Source organism: Sminthopsis crassicaudata, chromosome 5 (genome assembly GCF_048593235.1).
Source record: "Sminthopsis crassicaudata isolate SCR6 chromosome 5, ASM4859323v1, whole genome shotgun sequence".
Classification (NCBI taxonomy): Eukaryota; Metazoa; Chordata; class Mammalia; order Dasyuromorphia; family Dasyuridae; genus Sminthopsis; species Sminthopsis crassicaudata.
Genome location: NC_133621.1, coordinates 283,751,892 through 283,773,850, shown reverse-complemented (window position 1 = coordinate 283,773,850; position 21,959 = coordinate 283,751,892).

Here is a 21,959-nt window from a genome sequence, read left to right as displayed (position 1 = left end):
TCACATAATCAGTGTTAGGATTACTAAGTGAGAACTGAGGTTGTCTGGATAGTTACAAGGTGAGAACTCAGGTTGACTTGATAGAGGGGGCAAGCTCATTGGCTGGGGTGGTTCTTCCCAGAAGCCCTTGCATTATCCCACGCCCATTCTCTGGGAGGATAAAAAGAGACAGCAATGGGCGCAGAGGGCAGATCGGCCTGGAGAAGGATAAGAGCTGGAGGAGATTCAGAGCCAGGATTCAAGAAGAAAGACTCTGCATTACATCAGGCCTGACGGGGCTCTCTGCAGGAAGGGAAGTCACTTCTAAGGACAAGAGTTAACAGCAACTGCCTGGAGACAACGGTTCACTACAGGAAGAAGAATCTGTCTTAAAGATTTGAGTAGACACAGCAGATCTCTTCCCAGAGAGTGATCCAGCAGCTTCTAGAGACGACAGCTCGCTACAATTGGCGTCCACACGTGGGGCAAGGACATTTGCCTATCCTGACAAGAGGAGCTAGACCAGACCTTCGCAATTTGGTGCCGTGTCCAGATTCCAGTGGAAAAGCCTCCCATCCAGATCTCAGTCTCTCTGACCCAGAACCGTGAGTAACGAGGAAACTTTGTTAAAGATTAAGTGAGCGTGCTAATAGATAAATAAGGAACTTAACTTGTTAAGGGCTAAACCAGGAATCTCTTATAGCTGAAATGGGGCACATGTTAGCTAAATTCAATCCCTGGACCTCAGCCGACTCAACCCCAGCCCCAGAAGCAACCTCAGCTCCACCCCCATTCAGGAGTGGTACTATAGAGAGTATAATCAACATAATTGAGGAGCAGAGTTTACTTGTAACCTGGGTACAGATTGCTAAACTCTTGGCTGCATTAAGACACACATCCCCTTGGTTCTTAGAGGAAGAAAAGATAGATGTAGATAAATGGAAGCTAGTGGGATATGAAATGAAAGAATTTCAAGCAAAAAATGGGCCTCGTTCAATTTCTGCAGAAGTATTTTATATCTACAACATAGTTCAATTAGCCTTAAACTATCAAGCAAGTTGTAGGAGAAGGAAAAGTTCTAAAAATGAACAGAGGAGGAAGTGTGAGGAAAAAAGGAAAGATCAAGATCTTTCCCTAGAGCAAGAGGATTTAAATGAGGAATTATGGTATGATTCTCTTGAAGAAGCTTCAACCCTGCCTAGAGAACAGATTATTGACAGGCCCATATCAACCCCACCTTCAGAGATGGAGGAAGAAAGAGGGGAAGAGGCAGAAACACAAACAGAATTGCCTGTGAAGAAGCCTAAGCCTATGACAAGATTAGAAAAAGCATTGGTTAAAGCTAAGAGAGAAGGACAGGATATAAGTGATTTTATACATGCATATCCTGTGATTGAAAATACTGACTCTGTAGGTAAAAAAAGGAGAAGATATGCACCTTTAGATTTGAATAAAATTAAGGATTTGAAAAAAGGTTGTACCCTTTATGGGGCTACATCAGCTTATGTCAAAATGTTACTAGATGGTTTGTCTTATGAAGTCCTAACCCCGAATGATTGGAAATCCATAGCAAGGATATGCCTGGAACCTGGAGAAAATTTATTATGGCTTTCGGAATTTCATGAATTATGTAAAATTCAAGTCAGATGCAATTTGGAAATAGGAGTTAACACACAATTCACTTTTGAGCACTTGGCTGGTGAAGGTCGGTATGGAGAGAATTCAGAACAGACTGATTATACCATGACAATATATGAACAAATTGCAAAGGCTGCAATAAAAGCTTGGGGTGTCCTTCCTGGACAGAAAGATCGTGGAGAGGCTTTCACTAAAATACAGCAAGGTCCCAATGAACCTTTTGCAGATTTTGTGGGACGTTTGCAAACTGCTGTCAAAAGAACTATTGGAGAAAATTCAGCTACAGAAATAATGACCAGACATCTGGCTAAGGAAAATGCCAATGAGATTTGCAAAAGAATTATATGGGGATTAGACAAAGATGCTTCTTTAGAGGAGATCATAAGACGCTGTGCTACAGTGGGAACAAATGCTTTTTACACCCGGACAATGATGAATGTGGAAAGACAGGGTCCCTCCTGGCAAGGGCCTTCTAGAGAAACTCGGCAATGTTTTCAATGTGGAAAAATTGGACATCTAAGAGCTCAGTGTAGGTATGGAGATACAGTGAGAAGACAGGGTGAAAGAAGACCTAAAACCCCATGTCCAAAATGCAACAGAGGACTCCACTGGGCATCAGAGTGTAGAATAATTCAGGGAAATGGGATGAGGGGCCCTGAGCCCCTGGCAAAAAAGACTTGGGGCATGATGGCAGCTGATGTTACACCCAAAGAACCTTTAGAAGGCCAGGACTCTGATTTAATCAACCAGCAGAAAAGCAATCACATGGCAGAAAGGGATTACCCAATCAGTCAGCCAAAAGGCAATCAGATTGCAAAAATGGATTACACTTGGGGAGAATACAGGCCTTTTAAACCAACAGGGCTGTGTCCAGTGCAAACAATTCCAATGTAATTGCCAAATGATGAGAAGATATTTAGAAAGTGGTAAATAGAAGGTAATAATTAGATAGGTTAACTGCCTGGGAGAGAGGGTTTGCTTGTATTTCTTCAGCAGGAAAAGGAATCAGATGGGTGCCAACGAGTCATATTCGCCTTGTCCATCAGAGAGAGACAGAAAAAGAGAAAGACCTCAAAATAAAGGAGAAGATCTAAGAAACATCTGACACTGAAAGAGCATGGATAATAAGAAGACTGTTAAAGAACTTTAAAACCAGCAGGAATCATTGGACTTCCTCACACAAGATGAGATTAATGGACAATGGACTTATGGACATTTATAAATTTTCAATTTATGATTATGTTATATACTTCTAGCATGTGTTATGTTACTATGTTACTATGTGCTTATGTAATTTATGTAATTATCTGTAATACTTCCCATATTGATGGATTTATGTTTCAAGGTCATTTATGTAATTATCTGTAATACTTCCCATATTGATGGATTTATGTTTCAAGGTCATGACTGTCCTATGTTCTAAATCAAAAGAAAGGGGGAGATGTTAGGATTACTAAGTGAGAACTGAGGTTGTCTGGATAGTTACAAGGTGAGAACTCAGGTTGACTTGATAGAGGGGGCAAGCTCATTGGCTGGGGTGGTTCTTCCCAGAAGCCCTTGCATTATCCCACGCCCATTCTCTGGGAGGATAAAAAGAGACAGCAATGGGCGCAGAGGGCAGATCGGCCTGGAGAAGGATAAGAGCTGGAGGAGATTCAGAGCCAGGATTCAAGAAGAAAGACTCTGCATTACATCAGGCCTGACGGGGCTCTCTGCAGGAAGGGAAGTCACTTCTAAGGACAAGAGTTAACAGCAACTGCCTGGAGACAACGGTTCACTACAGGAAGAAGAATCTGTCTTAAAGATTTGAGTAGACACAGCAGATCTCTTCCCAGAGAGTGATCCAGCAGCTTCTAGAGACGACAGCTCGCTACAATCAGGATCAGAGATTTAGGCTGAGTTTCAGGGTGATTGTATTACATGGGGTCCGAGTGATACCTGTGTCTTCCCATCTGCAAAATGGGAACAATGACTGTCTTATCACACTTTCTACTTCATGTCCAGAAATCTGAGGAGGAAAATGTTATTATGATACATTCTAGACAGAGTATTATCTTGAGCTAGAAAGGACTAACTTCCTTTTAGTTTACATATGGGGAAACTGAAGCCCAAAACTATGTGCTAGGTCTTACCAAAAGAACCAAAAAATGAAACACCTGCAATTATTTCTAATTTGCTAAAATACCTCCAAGGGGAATCATTCATGGGTGTTTTGGTTTTGCCTTCAAGCTAGAGAAGCTTAAATTATTACATTAAACAATAAAATATGTTGATATTGTATAATACCATTTTTGTGCATTTCAGATTTTTTAAGCTTTTCTGTGTCATCTTCTAGCCTTCATATGTCATTTGTAGCTTCTATAAAAATCTTTAAAAATTTGAAACTGCAATAGGTAAAATTGTGATGCAGAGAGGATAATTGTGTTGAAAGCACAGATCCATTGAGCAGAGACTCTAAGGTCTCTTCCATCTATAAATCCATGGGAAAAAATAACTAATGAAGTATTCAACAAGTACTAAAATTGATGCTTTCCTACTTCCTACAACAGGACAGAAATTAGGCCATCTCTTATTGATTTCTAATCACCAGCCAACTCATTTCCTCTGTCTCATTCATGGGTGAACTGAGGGGTCACACTCAAAGGAAAATAATTTAGCATCTTAGGAAGAAGCTAATCCCATTTCCTTTGCTACCATGGAGCTGCTGCCATGTTGTGAAACACTCAACCACTCTGTTGATCTTTTTCCTTATCTGTGGAATGTAAAAGTAATTCCCTTTTAATTGGATCCTGAAGTGTTGTGAGCCTTTCATACTGACCAAAGCTCAACCATGTTTGCCAGAATGTCCTATCCTAGCTCAGAAATCCCCATTATTTAGAAATGTACCATGACTTAAAATTTGCACCTCTTTTCACGAAATGCACAATCTTGGTTAGCTCTCTTTGACTTAAGAATTGTCCCAGAGGTAAATTTAATTCTTAGTTTGCTAAGATCTCTCTCTAACTGGTTGCACTGTCCATAAGTTCAAATGAAGTAAAGAGTTGATTATCCAAAAAGTTTTGCCCATAATTTCATATTTATTCATTCAATGGTTTTTAGGAAAAACCTACTAAGTAAGCCCAACCCTCCAATTCTCTTGGGACTAAAATGACTCATTTGAATTTTCTGTGTTTCTAATCACTACATTTCAGCCTCTGTCAATTTAGTATCCACTAGGAACTATGGCTAGCAGCCAGCCAGCCTTTCTAAATCATTGTCTCCACCTGCATACTAGACATTTCCACTTGGGTGTCAAATGCAACAAAACGAAACTCATCATCCCCTTCCCAAAACTGCTCCCTCTAGATTTTGTATCAATGGCACCATCTTTCTCCCAGTTACCCAAGCTTAGAAGCACCAAATTCTCTTGGGTTCTGCTCCTTCCTTTACTTCCCACAGTTAAGCATTAAATCTTACTGCTTCTTTCTTCATGATATTTCTTGTCTCCCTCTCTTTGTATCTCTCTGCCATAACCTTTAATTTAGGACTTTATCATATCACACTGATCTTCTACAATGACCACAATGACTACAATGATCATCCAAGTGGTTTCTCTGTCTCTTTTCTTACAACTCTAGCCCTTCCCCCAGCTTCCTTCAAGATTCAGCTCATATCTGACCACCTATAAGAGGATTTCCTTGGTTCCCTCCCACTTCTCTACTAACGCTTTCCCTATGAAATTATCATATCTATATAGGTAGATATAAATACAGATGTACACATTCTCCCAGTTGCAATGTATATACAATGAATTCCTCCCCAGAATAATGCTTTTAAATGTGTAAAATAATAATTACAAAGAAAACCAATTATGTTGAAATATATTATCTTTTTTTTAAAGTTCATGGAGCCAAGGTTAAGAATTTTTACCATAGGGCTCCCCTCACAATCCAAAAACAAAAATAGAGATATGGTATATTGTCGAGAGAGAGAAAGAAACAGAAAGAGACAAAAACAGAGAGAGAGATGGAGAGGAAAGAAGAGGAAGAGAAAGAGAAAGAACAGCAAGAGAGAGAGAGAGAGAGAGAGAGAGAGAGAGAGAGAGAGAGAGAGAGAGAGAGAGAGAGAGAGAGAGAGAGAGAGAGAGAGAGAGAGAAAAGGAGAGAGGAGGAGGGAAGAAGGGAAGGAGGAAAGGAAGAATAATGGCGGGAGTGAAAGAGAGATGAAAGACAGAGAAAAGAATCCCAGCTTCTTTAGAGCAAGGGCTTTGTTTTTGCCTTTTTTATATATCCTCTGTGTTTAGATTAATGCTTCACACAACACAGATAATGAATAAATGCTTGTTGATGATAGTACTATACCCCACCCTCACATAGGGGAAAGAGAAAAAGGAGGAGAGAAATTATAATTATAGTTCCATTGATTTGGGGTATTCCTGAATGAGGATCCTCTTTCTATCAATACAGATCCCTGATTAACTTATACTCTTGGAAATGTTAAATGATTTACCCAGAGTCACACAACCAGTATGCATCAAAGAATGTGAACCCAAATCATACTGATTCTGATACCAGTTGTCCATCCTTGTTGTTTCTCACTATCAGATAAACATCTCTAAAACATTCTTTAGTAATTTCATTCCTCTTGCCCCCAAACCATCAATAGTTCACCATTCACTAAAGTATCTGGCTCCAAAAAATAGGTGAGGATCTAATCAATATGGAATAGCTCCCATCAACTGTACAAATCACTCACCTTTCCTGCTTTCTTATCCTGTGTGACTTATGCAATCCTCCCATAGATCTTTCCTATGATCAAAGCAGAATTGGACAGATCTTAGAGTCCATTAAGTATAACCTGAAAAATTCATTAACTTGCAACCAGCATAGTGAAGAATCTATTCAAATGATAGCTAGTTTCATCCTCAGAAAACAGATACATAGTTCACTACTATATTTTCCCATCTTGATGGAAAAATAATAATAAATTGATTTAGAAAGACAAAAAGTCAAGACTCTTAAGTGAAACTATCAGTACCAGATTTCAGGCTTTACTACAAAGCAGGACTCATAAAAATGTTTTGCCACTAGTTAAAAATGAACTAATGGATTAGATTTACAATATACAGAAGGAAATGAACCAGTAGACTAGTGTTTGATAAACCCAAAGATTCTAGCTACTGGAAGAAAAACTTGCTATCTAACAAAAACTGCTAGGAAAGATGGAAAGCATTATGGCAGAAATTGGGTTTAGACCAATTTCTCATACCATATACCAAGATAAACTCCAAGTGGATAAGTGATAAATATAAAAAGTCACATCACAAATAAGAGAAGCAATATCTACTGCCTGAAGATCAGTCTATGAAATAAGATGAGATGCTCATCACCATTAGCCCGGCCAGCTTTTAGTCCTGACAAACTATTGATTATAATACTGTTTGCCTAATCTTAAAAGCCCCCACTATTGAATTTAACTTTCAAGTCACATTAAATAAATACATTTAATCATAATAAGTCACATAAATTAATAGGAAAATAACTTGGGAGGAAACTTAGGGCATGAGAGGCAAAGGAGGATTATGACAGAATGGTCGGTTTTGGTTTCTTCTGTAAAGGGAGTTCAGACTAGATATCTTTTATGGTCCTTTCCACCTCGAGATGTATGATCCCTACAGTCTGTGATGATGGATTTAGGCAACAAAATTAGCATTCTTGTAAGTTTAAAGTATGAGCACATAGACTTTTCCATCAAAGGCAATACTGGTTTTCGGAGGACACGAATCCAAATCTATGTAACAGTAAGTGTTTTAACAGTATTTTAAAGGTAATGAGCTTTTCAAAATCCACCTGAATTTTTACCTCTCTACCAAAAGACTTTGTTCATGGCATATCGAGGGGTGACGGTGTCCAGGCATTGGAACGGCCAAGGACACAGTGTGCAAATTTATTAGATAGACCGGTTCTTGTTTATTTCATAATTATACACTTGACATTTGGAAACTCCTGCCTGTTACTAATTGCTTAATTAAGGTAATCCAAAGTTCATAAAAATCATAGATTTAACTGCAGCCTAAAAGAACACAGTGTATTTCTCTTTATCTGAAATTCAGTTACATCCCATCTCTCCTATGAGTACATGCTCTGACTCCAGTTATTGGGAATGATAAGAGAAGCTCATTTAAATTATTGAAATCTAAGCACTTGATGACCTCTGGGATTTTGTTTTTCCATCTGTGTGTCCACAAGAAGAAGATGTGAAATAGATAAATCAATAATGGCAGGGAAGTGGAAATTGACTTTACATTCTCCAAATCATTAAATAAAAGTTTCATTAATAGAGACTTCCATAAATAGACTGCTAGGTAGGTGACCTTCATGAAAATTACTGTTAAGACAAAGGCCTTTTCATTCATCCTGAATGATATTTGACAAATGAATGACTCTCTCCTGCATGTCTTCATTATTAAGCTTCCCTTGAACCTCCATGACTTTATCGGAGCTCTAGATATCATCTCTTAACACAAGGCAACCAAATAACCTTTGGTGAATTAGAGCAGTAGCTTACACAAATAAAAACAGCCAATCCTAGGCACAAATTAGAAAACCCTGTTGTTTTTTTTATCAATACTCTCTGGAGTTCACAGAAAAGGAGATACTTTTAAATAAGAAAGCACAACTACTGGAAATACAAAAGAAGGGAAAGGGACCTGTATGTGCCAGAATGTTTGTGGCAGCCCTTTTTGTAGTGGCTAGAAACTGGAAACTGAGTGGATGTCCATCAATTGGATAATGGCTGAATAAATTATGGTATATGAATGTTATGGAATATTATTGCTTTGTAAGAAATGACCAACAGGAGGAATACAGAGAGGCTTGGAGAGACTTGCATGAACTGATGCTGAGTGAAATTAGCAGAACCAGGAGATCGCTGTACACTTCAACAACAATACTGTATGAGGATGTATTCTGATGGAAGTGGATATCTTCAACATAGAGAAGAGCTAATCCAATTCCAATTGATCAATTATGGACAGAATCAGCTACATGCAGAAAAGGGACACTGGGAAATGAGTGTAAACTGAGAGCATTTTTTCCCAGGTTATTTTTACCTTCCCAATCCAATTCTTCCTTTGCAACAACAACAACAAAATTCGGTTCTGCACACATATATTGTACCTAGGATATACTATAAGATATTTAATATGTATGGGAATGCCTGCCATCTAGGGGAGGGGGTGGAGGGAAGCAGGGGAAAATTTGGAACAGAAGGGAGTACAAGGGATAATGTTGTAAAAAAAAAATTACCTATGCATATGTACTGTCAAAGAAATGTTATAATTATAAAATTAATTTCAAAAAATTTTAAAAATAAATAAATAAATGAATGAATAAGAAAGCACACAGAGAATGGCCAAAGTATGCCAAAACATGGCATGACAAGAGCATTAACTTTGGATCCAAATCCTTCCTCTGATTATTGTGATTTGCCCAAAATCATACAGGTACTTTGTATTTTTCACTGTGCTAAGTGAACACACACACACACAAAAAAAAAAAAAAAAAAAAAAAAAAAAAAAAAAAAACAAAGATAGGAGAGACTATTTATAAGGCAATGGTGGGGGAGAGATTTTGGTTTGAAAAGATGCAGGGATGGTGAATGAGACAATAGAAGAGTAGATTCATACATCCTTTTGAGCAGTAATGTCAGTTTTTGCTTTGGTTGATGTTGAAATTCAAGGAAGGAGCTTGGAGAAAGGGAATGAAGAAAAAGGAAACTGAAGATATGGCAGCAGGAGATAGTGAGGGAGTAAAATCAAATATTGTTACAGTCTACCTACCTACCTACCTATAGTCCCATAGGGACTATAAATCATAATTAATAATTATGATTATTATGTTATATTATGATTATAATAAATATGGGGGCACTCACCAATCAAGAAAGCAGGGTTCAAGGTTAGAAATTCTGGAAATGAAAGGATTAAGTCTTTCAAGGCTTGATATGTCAGATAAAGGTTAAAGGAACTAAGGAGCATGGCAATTTTGAGGAAGGAGAGATTGTTTCTGAATGGGAAGAATAAAACACTGAGGATGTGGTCTTTTGAAATAAAGGCAGAATTTTTATATAATAGGAAGTCATTCTGGACAAGAGAGAACAAAAACAAAAGCTTGGAGACACAATGCATGAAAGCTGTTTGAGAGATAGTAAGGAGAATCAGTCATACCACAATTAATTACATGTAGTGAATAAGAGATACTATATAGAATACTGAGCTAAGTCCTGATGTTAAAAAGATTTTAAAATGATTCAATTTCTACCTTTAAAGAGCTTATATCCTATCAGATGATTGCTTTATACATATATAATCTGAGGTAGAGTGTGATGAGGCCGAGGAGGAATATAGACCAAGTGACCTGAGGAAATTAGAGAAGGACATGAATTCTTGTTGGCAAAGGAGGAAGCAGCTAGAGAAAAGGAGCAAGGAGTTGGAGGGAATAGGGGAGGGCTTATACAAATACATAGTAGTAGGTGAAAAAAATCTTCAGTTTGAGAATATACAATAGTACTGTGTGACATATTGAATAAGTAAAGAGCAATGATGGGAAATAGTATTGAAAGTCAAAATGTGGAAGACCTTAAACAGCAAGTGAGGCAAGGAGTTGGCTTTTGTCCTGGTCACCAAAGAAAGATTCTCCCTGGAGCAAAGGGTTTGTTTTATGAAACAATGGAAAATAAACATGGAAGACAGATAAGCTCCCAGAGTTTATATTATATAATATAAGCTCCTTGGGGGCAGGGTCCAAGCTTTATTTTGATTTAACATAATGCAAAATCTAACACAATACATTATGTTAATGTTACATATTTTAACATATTATCAATTGTCTTATATATATCTATATATCTATATGTATATATATTTACATATATATATAATTGTCCATTAATTTTAATACAGTATGAACACATTATTACTACTATGTAGTAGGCAATAATTATAATAGCAACAACAACAATGATGAGGAGGATAATATTTATATAGCACCTACTACGGACCAGGCATTGTACTAAGTGTTTTATAAATAGTATCTCATCTTTCCCTCACAACAGTTCTGGGAGGGAAATGCAGTTATTATGTCCATTTTATAGTTGAGGAAACTGAGGCAGAAAGAGATTAAGGAACTTGCTCAGAGTCACACAATACTAAATGTCTATAAGGGGATTTGAACTCAGGTGACCCTGGCTCCATTCAATGCAGTTTTTAGTTACTTAATAAAGTTTGGATGCCACTCATCAATTGGAGAATGGCTAAATGAAGTATTCTATATGAATGTGATGGAACATTATTGTATTGAAAGAAACAACAAATAAACAATTCAGAGAATTATAGGAAGACTTCTGTGAATTAATACAAAATAAAGTTAGCAAAAGCAATATTCATGACTATAATAATGTAAAAGGAAAGAACAAAAAAAGTAATCAAATGAGGTGTAATTATAATAACCAAGCTTTTCTCCAAAGAAATGAGAAAATGTATCTCCCTCTTTTCCATGCAGGAGTTAAGGAATACAGATAGGGAAACTTGCACATACTGGCACACAGGAGCTCAATAAATGCTAATTGACTGATTGCTTGATTGAATGCTATTAAACTTGGTTGATGTGTTCATTAATTTGGCTAAAATAATTTTTCTCTCCTTATTATTTGTAGAAAAGGAGGAACAACACATTATGAGATACTGCAGAGTATCTCAAAAATCCTCATGCATTTCTAAACTTTAACTATACTAAGACTTTTGAGACCCACCCTCCTCCCATATATTAAAGGCATTTTAAAAACATGAAAAGCAATATATAAATGCTGCTATTAATGTTTGCAAAATGCCATTAATAGACTTCTTATTAGTGTTGTTATTGCACAAACAAAAAGCAAAAACAAAAGACAACCAAATTAAATTTTAATTTAAAACTTGGCATGTTGTTTTGTGTGCAATGAGAAATCATGTGGAGATGCTGACCTCTATGAATCAGAGAGGTTTATCTTCATTGCTTCACTTTCTTATCATGAATTTCCATGACTAGAACCTTCAGGTACGGTGTTTAGATCACAACAAAATCTTCTTTGAAATCTTTTTTGTGAGTATGACTCAGGGAGATATAGGACATCTTATCAGAAACATCTGCAAAGTACAAAGATACTAAGAAATTATGAAATAACAGAAGCTAGTGATAAATTTCTACCATCTTCCATAAATCCTTCTTCCTGTCAACATAGACCAATAAACTTAAAATATGTCCTCAAAATCTCCCATGTTCATTCAAGGTAGCAACAATCAAGGGTCATACAGACTAATGAAACCAATTTCCCCACTTCAGCTTTTATTGGTTGGGAGAGGTTACCTTCTACCCACAAAGGCCAAACACTATTAAAAATGTGTAGGGAATAAAAACCTTGCATAAAGTACATGGGGATGTGGCAGAAAACAAACTCTTGTATTTGTACCGTAGTGAGGAATAGCAAACATATACTTTTAGTTTTGAAACCCAGGTTCTATTTATCTTAGGATACAGTTTTGCTACAATAAGTGGCCTGTAAGTTAGTTACTGCACTCTGGAGAAGTAGGAGTCTGTAACTATGCTAAGAGGATGACAAATTGGGAAATTAAGAGGGATTTTTGGTAACATTCAAAATGGTAAGTACTTTTTGAGCATCATTTTATTATGGCTTGTTGAGGTGGCTCAGTGGACAGAATGCTGGGCTTGGAGTCAGAAAAACCTGAATTCATATCCAGCCTCAGATACTTATTAGCTGTGTGACCCTTGGCAAGTCATTTATCCCTGTTCACTTTAATTCACTGAAGAAGGAAATGGCAAACCACTCCAGTACATTTTCCAAGAAAATTCCACAGATAGTATGGTCTACAGGGGCACAACTGAACATCCACTATTCTAAAAAGTAATTATTTTAGTGAATAAAAATGAGAATTGACATCAGTAGTAGTAGTAGTAGTGGTGGTGGTGGTGGGTAGTAGTAGTAGTAGAGTAGTAGTAGTGGTAGTAGTGATAGTAGTAGTAGTAATAGTAGTAGTAGTGGTAGTAATAATAGTAATAGTAGTAGTTGTAGTAGTAGTGGTGGTGATGGTGGTAGTGGAAGTAGTAGTCATAGTAGTTAGTAACAGTTGTAGCAGTACTAGTAGCAGTAGCAGTAAGAGTAATAGTAACAATAATATCAGTAACACTAGAAGCAGTAACAATAGTACAGCAATAGTAATAGTAATAGTAATAGTAGTAGTAGCAGTAATGGAAGTAATAGTAATAACAGTGGCAATAGTGGTAATGGTAGCAGTAGTAGTAACAAATGTCAACAGTTGTAGAAATAGTAATGATAGAAGCAGTAGTAGTAGCAACAGTAATACTAATAGCAGTAGTAGTAATAGTAGGAATAATAGTGTTGTTACTGGTAACAGCAATAGTACTATTAGTTGTAGTAGCAGCAGTAGCAATAATGATGTCATATTCCAGTAGATAAAAGCAATTTAAGAGAAGAAATTGTTTTTTGATCTCTAACTCCTAACCTAATGCTGGGCCTAGAGAAGACACTAAATAAATGCCTGGTATTAAATAAATGTATATAGTTCTTTATAATTTACATAACACTTCCCTAACAACAACCTTCTGGTCTAGATTGTGTCAGTATCTCTGCTTTATACATAAATATAAATATATAAATGTATATTTATACTACTTTTATATATACTTTAAGTATATATATTTTAATACATTTTAAAGTATTTATAGATACTTTTATGTATAGAGGTATTTAAATATACTTCTCTCTATATGTGTATATAAATAAACTGAAATTCACAATTAAGTGACACACTCAAGTGTTTTGATTTCACATCTGCAATACCTCATAACTAAAAAGAAGTACTCTTTGAAATACTAATAAACAGAAGATGATAAAAACTCAGCTTTGTGTAGCTTAATTAGCTAAAAATTAACCAGAAATACCTCCTCCACCATTCTTACTGAAAACATTTCTGCAGTAAATTGATCCATTTTCTAATGTTATTTAGCAGAGAATACAGAAAAAAAGTATTAGTGTTTCTTTGATCATTTAAGATATTGTAGTACTCTAGATTATCAGTGAGGACATGAAATTTCTTGGAACCATTTCTTTAGACCATAAAAAGTGTAAGACATCAGCCTGAAACATACACTAAATGGTATATGTAATACATACATATATATATATATATATATATATATATATATATATATATATATATATATATATATATATATACTATTTCTAATAGCAAAATTACTATTTACAAAATAGGTGATTGAACAAATATATTTGTTGAATGTAATATTACAGAAATTGTTAGTATTAAGAAATGGCAAAAATTAACAATTTAAGAGAAAGGTAGAAAAATTGGTATGAACTGATTTCAGAGTGAAGAAAGCAAAAGGCAGAAGAGCATTTAACAGATGAGTCACATGAATATAAATGTAAATGAAAACTTGCCAAAAAAGGTGATAAAACTCAGGTTCCATTACCCACAGGCTTCCTTCCTTTCTGCTAATAAATAATAAAATACAAAATTAGAAAGTAAAAAGCCATGTCAAGCTCAGTGGATAGTTTTATTTGTGGAGAAGTACTAAGGTGTGGGAAAGGAGATGAGGATTGGATGTTTTTGGGGAACCGACTAGCCTGTCAAAAACAAAAAGTATCAATATTTTACAAGAATAAATTGCCATCAAAAGTTATCAAGCATACCCTTTGATCCAGCAGTGCTACTACTGGGCTTATATCCCAAAGAGATCTTAAAGGAGGGAAAGGGACCTGTATGTGCCAAAATGTTTGTGGCAGCCCTTTTTGTAGTGGCTAGAAACTGGAAAATGAGTGGATGCCCATCAATTGGAGAATGGTTGGGTAAATTGTGGTATATGAATATTATGGAATATTATTGTGCTATAAGAAATTACCAACAGGAAAAATACAGAGAGGTTTGGAGAGAATTACATGAATTGATGCTAAGTGAAATGAGCAGAACCAAGAGATCATTATACACTTCAACAACAATACTATATTATGAAGATGTATTCTGATGGAAGTGGCTATCTTTGATAAAGAGAAGATCCAATTCAGTTCCAATTGATCAATGATAGGCAGAAACAGCTATACCCAGAGAAGGAACACTAGAAAGTAAATGTGGACTACTTGAATTTTTGTTTTTCTTCCCAGGTTATTTTTACCTTCAGAATCCAATTTTTCTTGTGCAACAAGAGAACTGTACAGATCCACGCATATATATTGTATCTGAGATATACTTTAATATGTTTAACATGTATAACACTCCCTGCCACCTAGGGAAGGTGATGGAGGGAGGGAAGAGAAAAGTTGGAACAGAAGTTAGTGCAAGGGACAATGTTGTAAAAATTACTAATGCATATGTTCTAGCAATAAAAAGTTATAATTTTTAAAAAAAAGCTTTAATTTAAAAAAAAGAATAAATTGCCATCAAAAGCACGAATGGGAGGATTCTGGGAAGATGGTGAGGCAGGTCAGTAAATTTCAAGCTCTCCAGATTTCCCCCACAAATAGAACAAATTTGTACCTCAGGACAAACATATACTGGTAAAAAGTCAAGAAAGCTTGAGGCAAAACAGGAATCCTCCTGCTATAACTCAAGATGACCCAAAGAAAGATCTCAGGCTGGAGATTAACTAATGTAAGTGCAAACACCTCCAGGCTAGCTCCACAGAAACTGCCAGTGTGAGCTGGCTGGATTTGACAGGAATCTCAGCAGGAATTACAGAAACTCTCAAGTACTTTGGGCACTTGCAGAAAGGGGGTGCTTGTGGTTTGGATTCCAAGTCAGGGGAGAGAGCTGACATGAAACTGGAGGCACATTGCCCCACCCCACAATTAGAGATGTTTACATTAATACTTATTATTTCCTAAAAAATGAACTGGCAAAGAAGAAAGAACTCAATGATAGAAACTTACTATAAGAACAGGGAAGACCAGGATTCATCTTCAGAGGATGCTCAAACAAACAAACAAACAAACAAACAAAAAAAAAAAAAAAAAAAAAAGCTTTTTCTACCCCAAAGAATTGCATTAAATGGCTGCCTATCCAGAAAGAATTTATAGAACTCAAAGAATTTTAAAATAGAAAGACATTGAGCAAGAAAAAATAAAAATAAAATGAAATAAAATTTAAAATCATCCAAGAAAAACAAGAGATTATGAAAAGAAAGTTAACCAAATTAGAAAAGGAGATACAGAATCTTAAAGATGAAAATTACTCTTTGAAAAATAGAATTGGGGGAGGGGAAGCCAGCCATGCTATAAGAGAAAAATAACAAAATAATAAATAAATAACAAAACTAATATAAAGAATGAAAAAATAGAACAGAATGTGAAACATCTTATAAGAAAAACAACAGATCTAGAGAACAGATCAAGAATAGAATATATAAGAAAATTGGATTACCTGAAAGCTGTGACCAAAAAAAAAAAAAAAAAAAAAAAAAAAGAACCTTGACATAACAACGCAAGAAAATTGTCTTGGGGTGATAGAACATGAGGGGGAAATAGAAATAGAAAAAATCCACCAATCACCACTTCAAAGAGATCCTTTGTGGAAAACTCAGAGGAATATTATTGCCAAATTTCAAAATCTCCAGATGAATGAGAAAACCTTGAAGTCAACAAGAAAAAAAAAAAAAAAAAACAATTCAAATGTGTTGGTTCTACAATTAAAATTTACAGAGCTTAATCAGTAGCCACAATAAAAGACCACAGGTACTGGAAATATACCAGCAAGCAAAAGAATTAGGTCTGTGGCCAAAAATGTCATATCCAGGAAATTTATCCATAATATTGAATGAAAAAAAATGGACATTTAATTAGCTTACAGATTTTTTTATTGTTGTTTATTTCTTTATTTTAAAGTTTAACATTAGAAACTGTATTCAAGCACATGTCAGCCATGACAACAAAACTTTAAAGATTAAGTGTAAAGTAATAAACTTGTATCTCAGAAAACTTAGCACATTTCCTGATTTCCTAGCAGAATAACGTTTCTTTTCAAGTAAATCTGTATTTTAGTCTTTTGTGGGTTTTTTGAAATACACCAAAATCCCCCCAATATTCTTTCTCTTATTTCTAAGAGATCCATTCCCCCAAAACTACATATTTCTTTAAAAAAATAAGAGAGAAAGAGAGAAATCAAAAAATCTTAAAAATATATCCAAAATGTCTGAAAATATGTACAAGGTACCACACTACTGAAAAGAAATGGGGTGGTGATCCTTGCAAAAGGATTTTTTTAATGTCACAATATACTATGGGAAGAGAAACCAGCACTTTTTCTACCTGTTCAATTAAATTTGGTAACTTAAATGAAACCTTTCAAGCTTTTTAAATCTTCAGAGATTCATAGTTGGTACAGTAAGTGGTACACAGATGGTATACAGCACACAGGTTTCAAAACCAGGGGAATTGCAGTCAAATTCTACTTCTGGTGTTTACCAATCACATGACATTGGATGAGTCCCTTAGCATCACCTTAACAGACTCTTTCCTGGGATTCAAAATGCAAAGGAATTTAGAAGTCACCCAAGCTAACAAATATCTCCCATTTTAGAGATGAGGAAACAGACCCAAAGATAAAGTGACTTACCCAACATCATATAAGCAGAGCTCGGACTCAAATTCAAGTCATTTAACTCCAAGCTCACGATTGTTTCCATGCCTCCTCTAATTCTCTCCATCCTTTTTGGTGGTCTTAGTGTAGTACAGTGGAAAGGCAGAGAGATATTTAGTCAGACAATGTGGCTCTGACACTTACAAGCCTTGGGTTAGTAAATTCACCTCTATGTGCCTCAGTTTCCTTTTCTGAAAAATGGGACTTGACTTGATTTGACTAGATCCCAGCTTCTTAAACTATGGTTTACAATCCAATATGGGGTTTTACAAATGAATGTGGAGGGTCACAAAATTATGATTTATTATCAGTAAATGTTTTATCTTTATACCCAGGATCATGTAAAAACTTCTCAGGTGAAAAGTGATGATGAGTAGGAAAAGTTTAAGAAGCCCTGGACAAAATGACCTCTGCATTCTTCCTCCTCCTGCCCCCGCATCCCCCAGCTTTGTCAGTGATCCTAAACTATTCCTCTGGTTTCAATTTCCTTCTCTGTAAAATGAGGGGATTATACCAGATGACCTCTTGAGTTTCTTCTTGTTCCAAATCTATGATCCTAAATTTAACCTGTCTAGGTTTTTTTTTCCTCTTCTATAAAACAGGAGAAACTTGGAAAAGATCTCTAAAGTGTCTTTAAGCTCCAAATCTATAATCCCAAATTATTTAACCTCTCTGGGCTCAATTTCCACATCTGTAAAAATGAGACTTGGAAAAGACCTTTGAGGTGCCTTTCAGCTCTAATTCTATGATTCCGTAACTAGAACTAGGTGATAAATTTCCAAATCTCATGTTCTACATTCGACAGAACCCAAACAGGGTAGAAGGATGAGTTTGTCTCCTTCCTCTAGCAGAAGCAAAGTCTCAGTAAAGAATAAAATGGATGATGTGGGATTGTTTGCTTGTGTGAATACTGCTCAGGAGACATGGAAATTAAAACGAGCTGCCAAATAGGAAAGCTCAAAAAAGCCACAAAAAAGAAATAACCTCGTATCGTTCAGGGGCAAGCATGGCTCCTGGCAGCGGGCCCCTCCGTTGGAGACGATATTGAGAGAGAAAATTACACTGACCTCAGAGGCATAGGTCAAACCTTCCGGCACTGCAGGGAAACAGAGGTACAGTTCCCCTCACTCAACCCCCCCAGCAGAGATGCCAAAGGTCTCTCAATACCTAGAAAATTACACAGGTGGAATTTTATCTCTGACATTTCATTCCCCCATCCCGAGAAAAACAGGACCCTCCAGTTAAACAATGACAAGCTGAAAGGAAACATGTCCATGGATGACATCCTTTGAACAGCTAAGTCTCTGGGGCAGGCATCACAAATGGCATTTCATAAAGCTCTGGTGCCTGTATATGTTTGGGTTTTATTGGAGGAGTAGGAAGGAGAGGACTGAAAGTTTAAAAAGAGGAAAATCGGGAGGGAGAGGGCCATTATTTTGGCTCTCCTCCTTCCTAAGGGCCATCCATATCCCCTCCATATGTGTCTGAAAATGACAGTTTTACAGCTTGGCTGGAGTCATCCATTTGGTTTGTTGGCCTTTCAGTATAATATTTTAACTGACTGTGGAGGCTGAGACGTTTTATGTGCCGAGGGTGGAGAGAGTAAGCCAGCCGGGCAGCTCTATTGTCAGAGAAGCCGGAGAAAGGTGGGAGGTCTGAAATTAGCCAGGCCAGCTGTATTCTGCCACTGAGGCTCAAAGGTACCAGTCTGGGTCCTGCCGGCTGGCCTATTCTTCCCAACCGAGGAGGTAGGGAAGTGGAATAATCCTATGACTGCAAAGAAATCAAGTGGTTTGCACATTATTCTGTTATCGAGATTGCTGCCAACAGGAGCAGTTTCTATCTGAAAGGAAGGAATAGATTTTTAACTATTTTGACTGCCAACAGAATATGAGATAAGGAAGAAACCTGTAATTCCATTGGCATAGAAAAGCTTCAGAAAAGGAAATTTCTTCTAATCAACATATCTTCTCTACTACTCAAAAGTCTTAAAATGCCTGGGAGCACTGGGAAGGTATATTGACTGGCCCAGAGTCACACAGACAGTAAGCAAAACTTGAACTCAGGTCTTCCTGAACCTAAGATCCACTCTCTAATCATTTGCCATGGTGGTTTTCTTTAAAATGTGGCTCCTCTTCATCACAACATAGGGAACTATTTATCATTGTTACATAATCAATGTGTTCAGTGATCTTACTAAAATGGGTTTTTTATTTTCTTTAAATCTTTCATAAAATCATAGGTTTAGATTTAGAAGGAAACATGGAGGCATCTTATAAAAGAGATCATGATTCATCTAAGGTCACACAGAGAGAGGAATATTCAGAAATGATGGTGCTATCAAAAGCAAAAGACTTAAAAAAAATGATTTGTGGTAGTGGAAGGGGACTGTGGGGGGAAAATTGCTTCTACCCATGCAAATGAGTATTCTTCAATTGAATGAGTATCCTTGGGAAATTGAGAAACTATGAAACTTGACTAAAGTAGTAATGAACTGGCATTGATTAAGCATCTACTATGTGCCAGTCATTGAGCTAAGGGCTGGAGAGTCAAAGAAAGTTATATATAATAATCCCTGTTCTGGAAGAACTGAGGATGAAAGGGGGGGGGGTGTTATAAACTAGGCTGCTGTTATTCAGTTGTTTCAGTTTTGTGACCTCATTTGGAGTTTTCTTGGCAAAGATACTGGAATGGCTTGTCATTTTCTTCTCTAGCTCATTTGACAAATGAGGAAATTGAGGCAAACAGGGCTAAATTACTTACTCAGGATTACAACATTAGGCATCATCTGAGGCCGGATTTGAACACAGATAAAGATGGGTTTTTCTGACTCTAGACATGGAGCTGTATCCATTTCGCCACCAGAGACAGGAAAATATGAATTCAAATCCAGTCCCATCAGCTTACTAGCAATGTGACTCTAGGCAAGTCACTTAGCTGCTATCCGCCTCAGTTTCTTCAAATGTAAAATGGAAATTATTATAATAGCACCTCCCTTGAAAAATTCTTGTAAGGATCAAATGAGGTATTATTTGTAAAAGCAGTTAGCACAAGTTTGTTGACTGGCTCATGACAAATACTCGATAAAAGCTTGTTCTCTTTCCTCTCTTTCTCCTCCTCAGAAGCAATATGACCTGATAGATGAAGCATCTGCCTTGGATTTGGATACAGATGGATTCACATCTGACATTTATTAGCTGTGTGACCCAAAGCAAATCATACAATCACAGATATATAGTCTAGCCCAATCCTTGAGAAAACTGAGGCTGAGAAAGATGGAATATCTTGTCTAGCATCACAAAATTAGTAAGTGCTACAGCCAGAATTTGAACCCAAGTCCTTTGACACAGTATACAGAGCACCAGGCTTGGAATTGCCTCAGTTTCCTCATCTGTCAAATAACTGGAGAAGGCAATGACAAACTGCTCCAGTATTTTTGCCAAGAAAGCCCCGAATTGGATCATGAACAATCAGACATGACTGAAATGAACAAACAACTCTAAATCCAAATTCAGCACTTTCTTCTGCCTCAGTTTCCTCATTTATTAAAAGAGGATAATTAAACCCACAGTACCTCCCTCAGAGGGTTGTTGTGAGGCTGACCTGAGATAATGTCTGCAAATGCACTTTGCAAATCCAGAGCTTTCAGAAAGCCAGCTTTTATTATAGAAGCAACAGTGCCAGAAAAAAGTTCTTTGCATTTTGATCCTGATAACAAAGTCGATTTTGTGCAATTCCAGATAACACTGAATGGCCCAGACACTGAACAGCCCATCCGTGACTATTTCAGAAGTGTGATTACCCTTTTTGTGATTGCTCCTAGTCACCTGACACAGAGCATCATACATGCTGAGTTTCCCCAGTGGTACTCAGGAACCCAAAACAGGATGATGAATTTGTTTAAGTCTTTTGAGCAATTTTCCAGGGACGCAAATGAAATGCCTCGGCATTTAGTTCACATCTTTTTAAAAAAGAGAAGGAAAAAACCTTTTTGTAGAGTACAATGGATCTCATGAGATCTGAAGCATGAATCCTCCATTTGTCTGCTCGCATATTTTTATGACTTTGCTCGATGGAGAATATCTTAACATATTCCAACCCATGCCCTTAACTAAAAAGGAGTCTTCAGCCAAACAAGGCCTCTCTTTATAAGGCAGCCCCCGAGGTCTCAGATGGTTAAATGGGATGCCTTACTAATGCTCTTGTATGCTGTACATCACATTATCTTAATCTGAAAAAAAATGGCATCTATGAAATGGACTATGGTCCCAACCTCTATCTCAGACTAGTATTTTAAAATCCTTATTGCCACGTCTCAGAAGTATTTAAAGCTTAACTGCAATTTAGACTTTCATTGAATTATTGAAAGAGAAAGAAATATACATGTAATTGCAACTTTAGAAATGATGGAAAGAAACCTAGTAAAGATAGATGATTTATTAATAATAGTAACATTAATAACTAGCATTCACATAACATTTGCAGCTTTACAAAACATTTTACAAATGTCATTTTAAAGTATTATTTAATTCTCACAACAACCATGTGAGGTAGGAACTATTATTTTCCCCATTTTAGAGATAAAGAAATTGTGGCTGACCATCAGTTGGGGAATGGCTGAATAAGTTTGGTTTAT